Here is a 13,920-nt window from a genome sequence, read left to right as displayed (position 1 = left end):
AACTATGTCTTGTGCTGCTCCACAAGATATTCATAAATGTAGCCATCAAACAAAGAACATAGTTTTGGCTCAAATACAAAATAGCTAGAATTTTAAGTAGCCAAGAAAGTGACATGCAAAGAACAAGCGACCCTACCCTTAGCCGTGAAACAAAGAATGCAACTAAGCCATTGATGCCACTACAAGGCCTATCGAGAAGTTGATGTGTCTTCAAACTGACCAGAGAAACCATTTTAATGAAAACCACTGCACCTAGGCATTTATCTTACCTGTCAAGTTCACCGAGCAAGTAAGCTCATGGGCCAGACAACCATGAAGTGGAAGAACCACAGGTACCTCCCATTGTACATCGACATACTGGACATCGGCTGGTAAAGCGTAGCCTTGCCCCTGGGAAAATTAGTATATCCATTATGCACTCAATGTTTGCTCATGTTATTCTCAAAAAAATTCAAACATCACCGGATCAACTATATACCTTCACGGTTGCAGATAGCACAGGGCATGCTATTCCAGGTTCATACATTTGGAAAGTGCCTCTTAGTCGTCACAAGAACACATTGCTGTCAACAAGGAGGAATAACCCTAGAATGGTGAGTTTGGATAGGTGAGAAATCCTTAAAATAATAGAGCTCTAAATATAAACACTTACCAATAAGAGGGGCTTGAAGTTCATTCAGTATGTGATGGAACAGATCAGAGTTTGTCGAAGTGTCTAGTGCCATATTGTTAAGATTAACCTCCACCAACACCAAATCAAGGTCTGCTTCTTTAGCAGCCCCACATTTAATCAAATCCAGGGCCGCTTTTACTGTTTGGAAGGAAAAACTACGCAACAATAAAGGTAATAAGATTAAAATATTTGGAAAATTAATATGTGTATTTAGCATTGTTCTACACTTAATGGACCCTGCAATTGACATCACTACACATATAAATATAGTCATAATATTAAGGAAAGCTTGGTGATGCTTATATAGAAAAATAAATAAATCCCATTACGAAGTCTTGGTGATGCTCACAGCTTGGTGATGCTCACTTTATATTTATTCATCCAGCTGACTTCTAGAAGTTCCAAAGAAGTCATTACAAAACACATAGTTTAAGGACCAGAAGCCTGAGATTGCTCACCATCTTAATTAGTTGTTGCCTTCGCTTCCTGATTGATGATTCCCTGCTATCAAGGTATAGTAACCATATTGTGCGACTATAAATTGCACCCAGCAGAACTGATTCTCCAAGAGCCTGAAGAAACAAGTGGATCATCAATTAACCCTACCCCATCATTGTTATTTCTACAGGTGTGTCAACACTTATCCCAAAATATCAGATGTGTTGTGCACTAAGCATTACTATAAAGTGGACAGTACTTCGCTAATGAAAATCTTCCCTTTCCTGGTTCTCTTCTCCCTCTCTGATTTACCTTTTTCAAACATAACGCTGGATATGGATTTATCAGATTAACTGGCAAGTAATAAACATTATTAAGGTAAAATGATGTCATATGTTTTCATTCATAGTAGCAAAATAGTATAGTAGAATCCTTTTAAAACCACCAAGGTCATACATAAGGAAAAAAACTACACCAAAAATACAGATAGATTACCAATTCATGACTGCATATTCTTTTTTAACGGCCAGGAAAGCCCATGAAAATACATGAGTTTCAGTCTTTCATTAGACAAAAAAAATAGGGCAAACAAAAGATCAGGAAACTTCTACATTGTAGGGGAAAACACTGAACAATAAGCTCATACCTGACTGAGCATGTGCATTACATCTAGACAATTATCCAAATCTGGACCCTATTCCTCTTTATAGTTCCCAGCCTCTGGAGAAAACAAGACAGGCACGCGCGCGCACAAATAAGGTCAACGAGAGTCGTCGATGTAAGGGGTGCTGCTTGAAGGGGTTACAGGGCTACCAAGAACGTGGTGGGAGTAAGGAGCAGTTGGGGCTGACGCTAAATTGAACAGGTCATGAGGTACAGGAAACTTGCGCTCGCCGAGAGTGTTCCAGAGCTTGATGGTCTTTTCACGGGACGCGGAGACGATCTGGCGGTTGTCGACTGAGAAGACGACGGAGAGAACGTTCTTCTCGTGGTCGACGAAGTGACGGGTGGTGAGGACGGTGGAGAGGTCCCAGAGGAGGAGAGGGACTCCTACGCGTCGGCCATGGTTGTCGTGGGGGATTGGGGCTGCAAGGGTTGCGGTGGCGGCGGCGTGAAACGATCGATGAGGGGGAGGAGGAGAGGGCATGGAGGCAGAGGTGGTGGTGGTGGGCGGTGGGGATGCGGCTGTTGCCGCGGCAGCGGGAGAGGAGGTGCCGCATCGTCACGTTCGGCAGCGCGGCGATGTGGAGAGAGAGGCAGATTGAGGCGGCGTCGGTTGCAGCTACGAGGGAGGCGGGGAGGGGTGGGTGGGCAGGTGATGCTCGACGAATGGACGGTGCAGCGGGGGCGGGAGTGGTGCTCGACGAACGGACGGTCTAGATTGGTGGAAGGCAGAACCAAAGAGAGGCAGCCTACCCCTTGGGTTCTTAATAGTAGTAAAGATATATATATAACTTGGCTGATTTATAATTTGAAAATGAGAAAGCACGTAGTATGAAGTCCAATCTAAAAGGTAATTCTAATATACAACATTCTATGGTCCATGGTGATTGGTGAACTGGGGATCAGGTTCTATGTCCACTACGGGCTTGTTCGTTTGCAAGAGATTATTTCCCAACTGGATCTAATTCAAAGAGAGATTGAGTGGATCCCTCTCTTTCACTTAATCCCCTTCGGAATTTAATCCCTTTATGATTTAATCTATATCTCAAAAAGTCCATTCGGTTAATCCCTACCATATACAACAGAATTTAAAAGGAAACAAAAGGCGCAAGTCCAGCCACTTGGCTTTCAATGGATGAACAAAGTGTCCCTTATATTCTAAATCCTGAAACTGAAAGACACTTCTCTGAATTCTAAAACTAAAAGAAGTTTCTCTGAATTCCGAAACTGAAAGAAGTGTCCCTAGTATTCTAAAACTGAAACAAGTCTAGCCACTAGTAGTACTCAAACTGAAACATGCAAGCAGACAAAAAGTGTCTCTAATATCAAGAAAAACTAACCAAAACGACCTATAGGATTTGGTCCATGATCACTTTTCTAAAAAAGTAGCATCTCCCTACTTTTGTCTACAAGGAAACCCAAAAAAAAGAAGTGTCCATGAATAAAAAAACCAGATTCAAATTGTGATAGCAGATATTCAACGAGAAGCAAAGTTGATCCAAATCTCAAGGAACTATTTCAAGTTTCAACCCAGATGAAATAAAACCAAGAAAATGTCAAGTTTTTTCCTAGTCTGCTCATATCTGGCCCAGTGTAGTCAATTATCTACATCAGGACTAGCAGCATATGTTCTTCTGATGTCGCCACAATTGAAAGGGAAATGTGCCTTTGGGCAATTTCCATTATGTTTTAGTGATTAAGTGCCCAACACATTTAAATGAACCCTCTTGTGCTAAATCAAGAGAAAAGTGATAATCAAAGCAAAGGTATGATTCTAGACTTAGTACATTGGTTTTTGTGAACTAATATATTTGTCTAAGTGCTGGAATCAGAGAAAAGAGAAGAAGAAAAGAACTTGGCTCGAAGCAGCCAAGACTCAGCGCAGTCTGGCACACCGGACTGTCCGGTGGTGCACCGGACACTGTCCGGTGCGCCAAGCCAGCCTCCGGTGAACAGGCCACTCTCGGGAACTGACGGCGGTGTACGACTATAATTCACCGGACTATCCGGTGGTGCACCGGACTGTCCGGTGAGCCATCTGCGGCGAAGTCGTCGCTCTCGGGAATCGTTCAACGGCGTACGACTAAAATTCACCGGACGGTCCGGTGAGGCACCGGTCTGTCCGGTGAGCCAACGGTCGACTGCGCCAACGGTCGGCCGCGCAATCCACGTGCGACGCGTGGGCGCGCCAACGGTCGGCAGGGGGCACCAGACTGTCCGGTGCGCCAACGGCTACAATTCTGCAACGGTCGACTATGCTATTTTTGGAAGGAGATCTGCACCGGACTATGAACAGTAATTGTCTGGTGGTGCACCAGACTGTCCGGTGTGCCACCCGACAGAAGGCAAGAATTGCCTTCCCAGATTGCCTCCAATGGCTCCTAGCTGCCTTGGGGCTATAAAAGGGACCCCTAGGCGCATAGAGGAGCACACCTAAGCATTCTCTGATCATCTATAAGCACCAAGACTCCATTCTCGTGCATTTTGATTAATTGTGATAGTGACTTGAGCTCTAGTTGAGTAGTGAACTCCCCGCATTGTGTTGTGAGCTCAAGTTGTGGCTTGTGTGCATGTTTGTGTTCGTGCTTTGAGTCTTGTGTGTGTTGCTCTCCCCTCCCTTACTTCCGTGCTTCTTTGTGATCATCATTTGTAAGGGCGAGAGGCTCCAAGTTATGGAGATTCCTCGCGAACGGGAAATAGTGAAAGAAAGGAAAACACCGTGGTATTCAAGTTGATCATTGGATCACTTGAAAGGGGTTGAGTGTGACCCTCGTCCAGTGGGACGCCACAACATGGAGTAGGCAAGTGTTATACTTGGCCGAACCACGAGATAAATCTTCGTGTCTCTTGTGCTTGTTTTCTTTGTGACCACTGTGTTTCACAAGAGCTCGATCCTTAGCCACTTGATTCTATTGAACTAACACCTATCAAGTTTTGTGGCTTCAAGTATTTGATTTTTTACAGGATCACCTATTCACCCCCTCTAGGTGCTCTCAATTGGTACCAGAGCCGTTCTCTTCAAGCAAGGGATTAATCGCCCGAAGAGATGGATCCTAAGGGAAAGGGGATGGTGGTCAACAACAAGACAAAGGAGTCCATCATCAATGAGCCAAGAGATGATAAGCCCTTGGACTCTGGCTCGAGTCATAAGAAGAAGGACAGGAAGAAGAAGAGGCGCATCAAGAAGATCGTCTACTACAACAGCGACGAGTCTTCTTCTTCCTAAAGAGACGACGACTACAACGAGAAAAAGAAAACGATCAACTCAAACTTTTCTTTTGATTATTCTCGTATTCCATTTAACTCTAATGCCCATTTACTTTCAATTCCACTTGGGAAACCTCCGCACTTTGATGGAGAAGACTACCCATTTTGGAGTCACAAAATGTGTAGTCACCTATTCTCTCTCCATCCAAGCATTTGGGAGATTGTTGAAAACAGAATGCTTTTTTATAGTACCGACAACCCCATTTTCATTAATGAGCAAATCCATAAAAATGCACAAGCTACCACTATTTTGTTAGCATCCTTGTGCAGGGACGAATACAATAAGGTGAGCAGCTTGGCCAACGCCAAGCAAATCTAGGACACCCTCAAGATCTCACATGAGGGGAACGACGCCACCATGATCACCAAGATGGAGTTGGTGGAAGGCGAACTGGGGAGGTTCGCAATGATCAGGGGAGAGGAGCCAACACAAACGTACAACCGGCTCAAGACCCTGGTTAACAAAATCAGGAGCTATGGAAGCACGAGATGGACCGATCACGACGTCGTCCGGCTTATGCTCAGGTCCTTCACAGTTCTTAATCCTCATCTTATGAATTCAATCCATGAAAATCCTAGGTACACAAAGATGACGCCCGAGGAAATACATGGAAAGTTTGTAAGTGGGCGTATGATGATCAAGGAGGCAAGATATGTTGATGAGGCATTGAATGGCCCAATGCCTATCTACGAGCCTCAAACCGTTGCTCTCAAAGCAACAAACAGCAGGGAGGCGCTACCTAGCAAGGTGGCGCAAGTTGAGGCGGCCGGGCTAAACGAGGATGAAATGGCCCTCATCATCAAGCGCTTCAAGACATCGCTAAAAGGTCGCAAGGAGCATCCCAACAAGAGCAAGACGAAGGGAAAGCGCTCCTGCTTCAAGTGTGGTAAGACTGGTCACTTTATTGCTAACTATCCCGATAATGATAGTGACCAGGGACAAGAAAAGAGCGGAAAGATGGAGAAAAAGAAGTCCTACAAGAAGGCGAAGGGCGAGGCGCACCTTGGCAAAGAGTGGGATTCGGATTGCTCTTCGTCCGACTCTGACAACGAAGGACTCGTCGCCTCGGCCTTCAACAAGTCGTCCCTCTTCCCCAACAAGCGTCACACCTGCCTCATGGCAAAGGAGAGGAAGGTAAGCGCTCGAGATAACTCTACGTTTGCTTCTTCTAGCGATGAAGAGTCTAGTGATGATGAAGTAGACTATTCTAGCTTGTTTAAAGGTCTAGATAGAGCTAAGGTAGAAAAAAAATCAATGAATTAATTGATGCATTAAATGAAAAGAATAGACTCCTAGAAAAGCAAGAGGATTTATTGTATGAAGAACATGATAAGTTTATTAGTGTACAAAAATCTCTTGTTTTGGAAACTAAAAGGAATGAGATTTTATCTTCTGAAATTTCTGCTTGCCATGAATCTATTTCTAGTTTGAGGAGTGTTAATGATGAGTTAAATGCTAAGTTAGAGGTAGCTAACAAATCTAGTTCAAGTGTGGAACATGTCGTAATTTGTAATAGGTGCAAGGATTTTGATGTTAATGCTTGTAATGAACATCTTGCATCCATTACTAAACTAAATGGTGAAGTGGCTAGTCTTAATACCCAACTTAAGACTAGCAAAAATGACTTTGATAAACTAAAATTTGCAAGGGATGCCTACACTGTTGGTAGACACCCCTCTATTAAGGATGGGCTTGGCTTTCGAAGGGAAGCCAAGAACTTAATGAGTCAAAGGGCTCCCATCTCCGCCAAGGAGAAAGGGAAGGCCCCTATGGCTAGTTTTAGTCAAAAGAATCATGCTTTCATGTACTATAATAGAAATATTTTTAGAAACTCTCATTATAATAGGAATTATAATGCTTTTGACTCACATGCCATGATTGCTTCATGTTCTAATTTTAATGGTAGGCCTAGGAGAAATGTTGTGTCTCATGCTCCTAGGAAAGTGTGTAACAAACCTGCCACTATCTTTCATGCTTGCAACACTAAGTATGTGCTTTCATGTAGAAATGAAAAAGTGATTGCTAGAAAGCTGGGGTCCAAATGCAAGGGAGACAAGACTTGCATTTGGGTCCCAAAGGTTGTTGTAACTAACCTTGTAGGACCCAACAAGAGTTGGGTACCTAAAACCCAAGCCTAATTTGCCTTGTAGGTTTATGCATCCGGGGGCTCAAGCTGGATTATCGACAGCGGATGCACAAACCACATGACGGGGGAGAAGAAGATGTTCACCTCCTACGTCAAGAACAAAGATTCCCAAGATTCGATCGTCTTTGGAGATGGGAATCAAGGCAAGGTTAAAGGACTAGGGAAGATAGCTATTTCATCCGAGCATTCCATATCTAATGTGTTCTTAGTTGAATCGCTCGGGTACAACTTGTTGTCCGTTAGTCAACTATGTAATATGGGTTACAATTGCTTATTCACCAATGTAGATGTGTCTGTCTTTAGAAGGAGTGATGGTTCATTAGCTTTTAAGGGTGTACTAGAAGGCAAACTCTACTTAGTGGATTTTTCGAAAGAGGAGGCCGGTCTAGATGCATGCTTAATTGCTAAGACTAGCATGGGCTAGCTGTGGCATCGCCGTCTAGCACATGTTGGGATGAAGAACCTTCACAAACTTCTAAAGGGAGAACATGTGTTAGGTCTAACAAATGTGTTTTTCGAAAAAGATAGACCTTGTGCAGATTGTCAAGTAGGTAAACAGGTGGGAAGCGCTCATCACAACAAGAATGTGATGACTACATCAAGACCTCTGGAGCTACTGCATATGGACCTCTTCGGACCCGTCGCCTACCTTAGCATCGGGGGAAGTAAGTATGGTCTGATTGTCGTTGATGATTTTTCCCGCTTCACTTGGGTATTCTTTTTGCAGGATAAATCAGAAACCCAAGGGACCCTTAAGCGCTTTCTAAGGCGAGCTCAAAATGAATTTGAGCTCAAGGTGAAAAAGATTAGAAGCGACAACGGGTCCAAGTTCAAGAACCTTCAAGTGGAGGAGTACCTTGAGAAGGAAGGAATCAAGCACGAGTTCTCCGCTCCCTACACACCACAACAAAATGGTGTGGTAGAGAGGAAGAACAGGACGCTCATAGACATGGCGAGGATGATGCTTGGAGAATTCAAGACGCCCGAGCGGTTTTGGTCGGAAGCTGTGAACACAGCTTGCCACGCCATAAACCGGGTCTACCTTCATCACCTCCTCAAGAAGACGTCGTATGAACTTCTAACCGGTAACAAACCCAACGTTTCATATTTTTGTGTATTTGGGAGTAAATGCTACATTCTAGTGAAGAAAGGTAGGAATTCCAAATTTGCTCCCAAAGCTGTAGAAGGGTTTTTGTTAGGTTATGACTCAAATACAAAGGCGTATAAGGTCTTCAACAAATCATCGGGTTTGGTTGAAGTCTCTAGCGACGTTGTATTTGATGAAACTAATGGCTCTCCAAGAGAGCAAGTTGATCTTGATGATGTAGATGAAGATGATGTTCCAACGGACGCGATTCGCACCATGGCGATTGGAGATGTGCGACCAAAGGAACACCAAGAGCAAGATCAACCTTCTTCCTCAACGATGGTGCAACCCCCAACTCAAGATGATGAACAAGTTCCTCAAGAGTAGGCGTGTGATCAAGGGGGAGCACAAGAAGATCAAGTTGTGGAGGAAGAAGCACCACGGGCCCCTCCAACTCAAGTTCGAGCGACAATTCAAAGGAATCATCCCGTCGACCAGATCTTGGGTGATATAAGCAAGGGAGTAACTACTCGCTCACGTCTAGCTAATTTTTGTGAGCATTACTCTTTTGTCTCTTCTATTGAGCCTTTCAGGGTAGAAGAGGCCTTGCTAGATCCGGACTGGGTGTTGGCCATGCAGGAAGAGCTCAACAACTTCAAGCGAAATGAAGTTTGGACACTGGTGCCACCCAAGCAAAACGTTGTGGGAACCAAGTGGGTGTTCCGCAACAAGCAAGACGAGCACAGGGTGGTGACATGAAACAAGGCTCGACTTGTGGCAAAAGGTTATGCCCAAGTCGCAGGTTTGGATTTCGAGGAGACTTTTGCTCCTATGGCTAGGCTAGAGTCGATTCGCATTTTGTTAGCCTATGCCGCTCACCATTCTTTCAGGTTGTTCCAAATGGACGTGAAGAGCGCTTTCCTTAATGGGCCAATCAAGGATGAGGTGTACGTGGAGCAACCCCCTAGCTTTGAGGATGAACGGTACCTTGACCACGTGTGTAAGCTCTCTAAGGCGCTCTATGGACTTAAGCAAGCCCCAAGAGCATGGTATGAATGCCTTAGAGATTTTCTAATTGCTAATGCTTTCAAGGTTGGGAAAGCCGATCCAACTCTTTTCACTAAGACTTGCGATGGTGACCTATTTGTGTGCCAAATTTATGTCGATGACATAATATTTGGTTCTACTAACCAAAAGTCTTGTGAAGAGTTTAGCAGGGTGATGACACAGAAATTCGAGATGTCGATGATGGGCGAGTTGAACTACTTCCTTGGGTTCCAAGTGAAGCAACTCAAGGACGACACCTTCATCTCTCAAACAAAGTACACGCAAGACTTGCTCAAGCGGTTCGGGATGAAGGACGCCAAGCCCGCAAAGACTCCAATGGGAACCGACGGACATGTCAACCTCAACAAAGGAGGTAAGTCCGTTGATCAAAAGGCATACCGATCTATGATAGGGTCTTTACTTTATTTATGTGCTAGTAGACCGGATATTATGCTTAGCGTATGCATGTGTGCTAGATTTCAATCCGACCCAAGGGAGTGTCACCTTGTGACTGTTAAGCGAATTCTTAGATATTTAGTTGCTACACCTTGCTTTGGGATCTGGTATCCAAAGGGTTCTACCTTTGACTTGATTGGATACTCAGACTCCGATTATGCTGGATGCAAGGTTGATAGGAAGAGTACATCAGGGACGTGCCAATTCCTAGGAAGGTCCCTGGTGTCTTAGAGTTCTAAGAAACAAACCTTCGTTGCCCTATCCACCACTGAGGCCGAGTATGTTGCCGCAGGACAGTGTTGCGCGCAACTACTTTGGATGAGGCAAACCCTCTGGGACTTTGGCTACAATCTGAGCAAAGTCCCACTCCTATGTGATAATGAGAGTGCAATCTGCATGGCGGACAATCCTGTTGAACACAGCCGCACAAAGCACATAGACATCCGACATCACTTTTTGAGAGACCACCAGCAAAAGGGAGATATCGAAGTGATTTATGTTAGCACCGAGAACCAGCTAGCCGATATCTTTACCAAGTCTTTAGATGAGAAGACCTTTTGCAGGATGCGTAGTGAGCTAAATGTCTTAGATTCGCGTAACTTGGATTGATCTATAGCATACTTGTGTTTTATGCCTTTGATCTTGTTCCTTTATGCATATTGTTGCTTATTTATGGTGCTCAAGTTGTGCAAGGGATCCCTGGACCTCACAAGTCCATGTGTGAATGATGCACATATTAAGGGGGAGAAATGCTACAACTTGACCCTTTGAGACTAATCGTGTGCTTGAGTTTACTTAATTTAGTCTCAAAGGTGGATTGAAAGGAAAAGGTGAACTTGGACCATGCAAGACTTCCACTGCACTTCGATGTGAGGGTAATTTACTCCAAGTTCATCTCTATGCTCTTATTGCCATTTTACTCTTAATTGACGATTTTGGTGAGGCAATGGGGTTTTAGGGCCAATATTGATCCCGTTTTGGTGCTTAATGCCAAAGGGGGAGAAATTAAAGGCCAAAGCAAAATGGATCAGCTACCACTTGAGAAATTTGAAAATAGTAGAGTTAGCATTTTTGATTTGTCAAAATTCTCTTATGTGCAAAATTTGGCATCTTGTGGGGAGAATGTAGGATTATGGGAAAAAGGGGGAGTTTGTGGCTCTTGATCAATTTTTCTCATGGAATACCTCTCTTTATGCCTAAACAAGTGCGTTTGACTTAGAGATAGGAAAATGAGTTTGATTTCAAAAACAAACCAAGTGATGGAAAAGAATGATCCAAATATGCCAAATTAGAGTTTAAAACAATTTGGTCTTCAATTTGAATCGATGTTGCATGTTTTGCATTGCTTTTGGATGTGCTTGCATAAATCACCAAAAAGGGGAGATTGAAAGGGAAATGTGCCTTTGGGCAATTTCCATTATGTTTTGGTGATTAAGTGCCCAACACATTTAAATGAACCCTCTTGTGCTAAATCAAGAGAAAAGTGATAATCAAAGCAAAGGTATGATTCTAGACTTAGTACATTGGTTTTTGTGTACTAATATATTTGTCTAAGTACTGGAATCAGAGAAAAGAGAAGAAGAAAAGAACTTGGCTCGAAGCAGCCAAGACTCAGCGCAGTCTGGCACACCGGACTGTCCGGTGGTGCACCGGACACTGTCCGGTGCGCCAGGCCAGCCTCCGGTGAACAGGCCACTCTCGAGAACTGACGGCGGTGTACGACTATAATTCACCAGACTGTCCGGTGGTGCATCGGACTATCCGGTGAGCCGTCTGCAGCAAAGTCGTCGCTCTCGGGAATCGTTCAACGGCGTACGGCTAAAATTCACCGGACGGTCCGGTGAGGCACCGGACCGTCCGGTGAGCCAACGGTCGACTGCGCCAACGGTCAGCCACGCAATCCGCGCGCGACGCGTGGGTGCGCCAACGGTCGGCAGGGGGCACCGGACTATCCGGTGTGCACCGGACAGTGTCCGGTGCGCCAACGGCTACAATTCTGCAACGGTCGACTGTGCTATTTTTGGAAGGAGATCTACACCGGACTATGAACAGTAACTGTCCGGTGGTGCACCGGACTGTCCGGTGTGCCACCCGATAGAAGGCAAGAATTGCCTTCCCAAATTGCCTCCAACGGCTCCTAGCTGCCTTGGGGCTATAAAAGGGACCCCTAGGCGCATGGAGGAGCAAACCCAAGCATTCTTTGATCATCTCTAAGCACCAAGACTCATTCTCACGCATTTTGATTCATTGTGATAATGACTTGAGCTCTAGTTGAGTAATGAACTCCGCGCATTGTGTTGTGAGCTCAAGTTGTGGCTTGTGTGCGTGTTTGTGTTCGTGCTTTGAGTCTTGTGTGTGTTGCTCTCCCCTCCCTTACTTCCGTGCTTCTTTGTGATCATCATTTGTAAGGGCGAGAGGCTCCAAGTTGTTGAGATTCCTCGCGAACGGGAAATAGTGAAAGAAAGGAAAACACCGTGGTATTCAAGTTGATCATTGGATCACTTGAAAGGGGTTGAGTGCGACCCTCGTCCAGTGGGACGCCGCAATGTGGAGTAGGCAAGTGTTATACTTGGCCGAACCACGGGATAAATCTCCGTGGCTCTTGTGCTTGTTTTCTTCGTGACCACTGTGTTTCACAGGAGCTCGATCCTTAGCCACTTGATTCTATTGAACTAACACCTAATCAAGTTTTGTGGCTTCAAGTATTTGATTTTTTACAGGATCACCTATTCACCCCCCTCTAGGTGCTCTCAACAATGTCGTGCCCACCCATGCCCAGTCATGCTCCAAAAGAAAATGTCACCAATTGAGGTGAGTCTCCAGCAGCCACACCTAGTAAATAGAAACAATAGGCAGTAGAAACATTATATAAATTAATTTCCAATGAACCAAGTAAGATATCTAAACATCTCATCTTCAACTAAAAGATATTCATAATACTATTTGTTGTACCAGATATAAATAGACATCTCATGTTCAGCTGAGTCTGAAATGAGCTAAAAACATATATCTGCACATTTCCATTCCACCGGTTACTGCAGGAAACAAAGCGTCATCCTCTGCGGATACGGTAGAAAACCCAAGTAATTGTGTTGTCCATTCAAACTACTAGTACTGTCTTGCATATTTTTTCATGAACTTTGAAACCGACATGGTACATTTTTTCTGTGTGAAGAATTTAAAAACACTAAATGTTTTGGGCAGCAAACTGAATATCATGCACCTTATCTGATTTGTGGGTGGAGCACTTTGTGATAGTGAAGAAACTGAGCCTGATGATCATATTGTTATCAGGTCTTTTGAGCTTTAACTAAAGGTGAAAAGGCGAGCTTCTATATGTGCATAATGTGAAGAGGATTTCCCTAGAGTAGCGAGGTGCAGATGCAGCAACATGTGTACTATTTGAATGGCAACAATGTGTAAATGCAGATGATAAAATCACAGCATAACCTAGTTGAGTACAATACTATTTGAATGTGAACTTAAACTCTGTCGTGGGGGTGGGTGGGGGTGGAGTAGCATGATGTATAGGTAGGTGGAGCAACAGGAAGCTTGTCTCTATTCACATGAATTGGTGTAAATATAGCTGGGTTTGAAGGGAAATGATGATCAGTCAGGCTATTCCCAAATAGATACACCTCTAAAAATAGAATTTTAAAGTTTTACGCATTGCATTAAGTTTAGTCCACGTTTTGGAGGTGATATGATGTGCATTAGTTAAGTGATTTTGAGGTCTGGCAACTGATACATCCTTATCTTGACTGCAAGGGGGGACTAATGGATGGAATAATTTTGTCTGTGCTATCACAATATCCAACAATTCCTTTTGCTACTGTCAGGTTCAGTTTATGGCGAGCAGTGCAAGCACGGATCTGACGAGGTTTTAAATTTCGAATCGAAAAGCCTAAAGATTTGCTATAGGAGAGAAAAGCCTTAAGATTTAATTCCGCGAAGTAGTGTGAAAATTCGTATCCAAGTGAAGAAATCTGCACCGAAACAAACCCAAAATCAGAAGTCCAGCACTGTCCCCTGCCTGACCCACAGAAAGCGATATGAGCCACCACTCACCTCGGCTCCACACACGAGGGAATTTTCAACTGTAGAAGAAAATAGCTCTTGATGGCGCAAGAACGAACTCGTGG

Source organism: Zea mays, chromosome 5, assembly GCF_902167145.1.
Source record: "Zea mays cultivar B73 chromosome 5, Zm-B73-REFERENCE-NAM-5.0, whole genome shotgun sequence".
NCBI lineage: Eukaryota > Viridiplantae > Streptophyta > Magnoliopsida > Poales > Poaceae > Zea > Zea mays.
Note: the sequence above shows the minus strand (reverse complement) of the source record.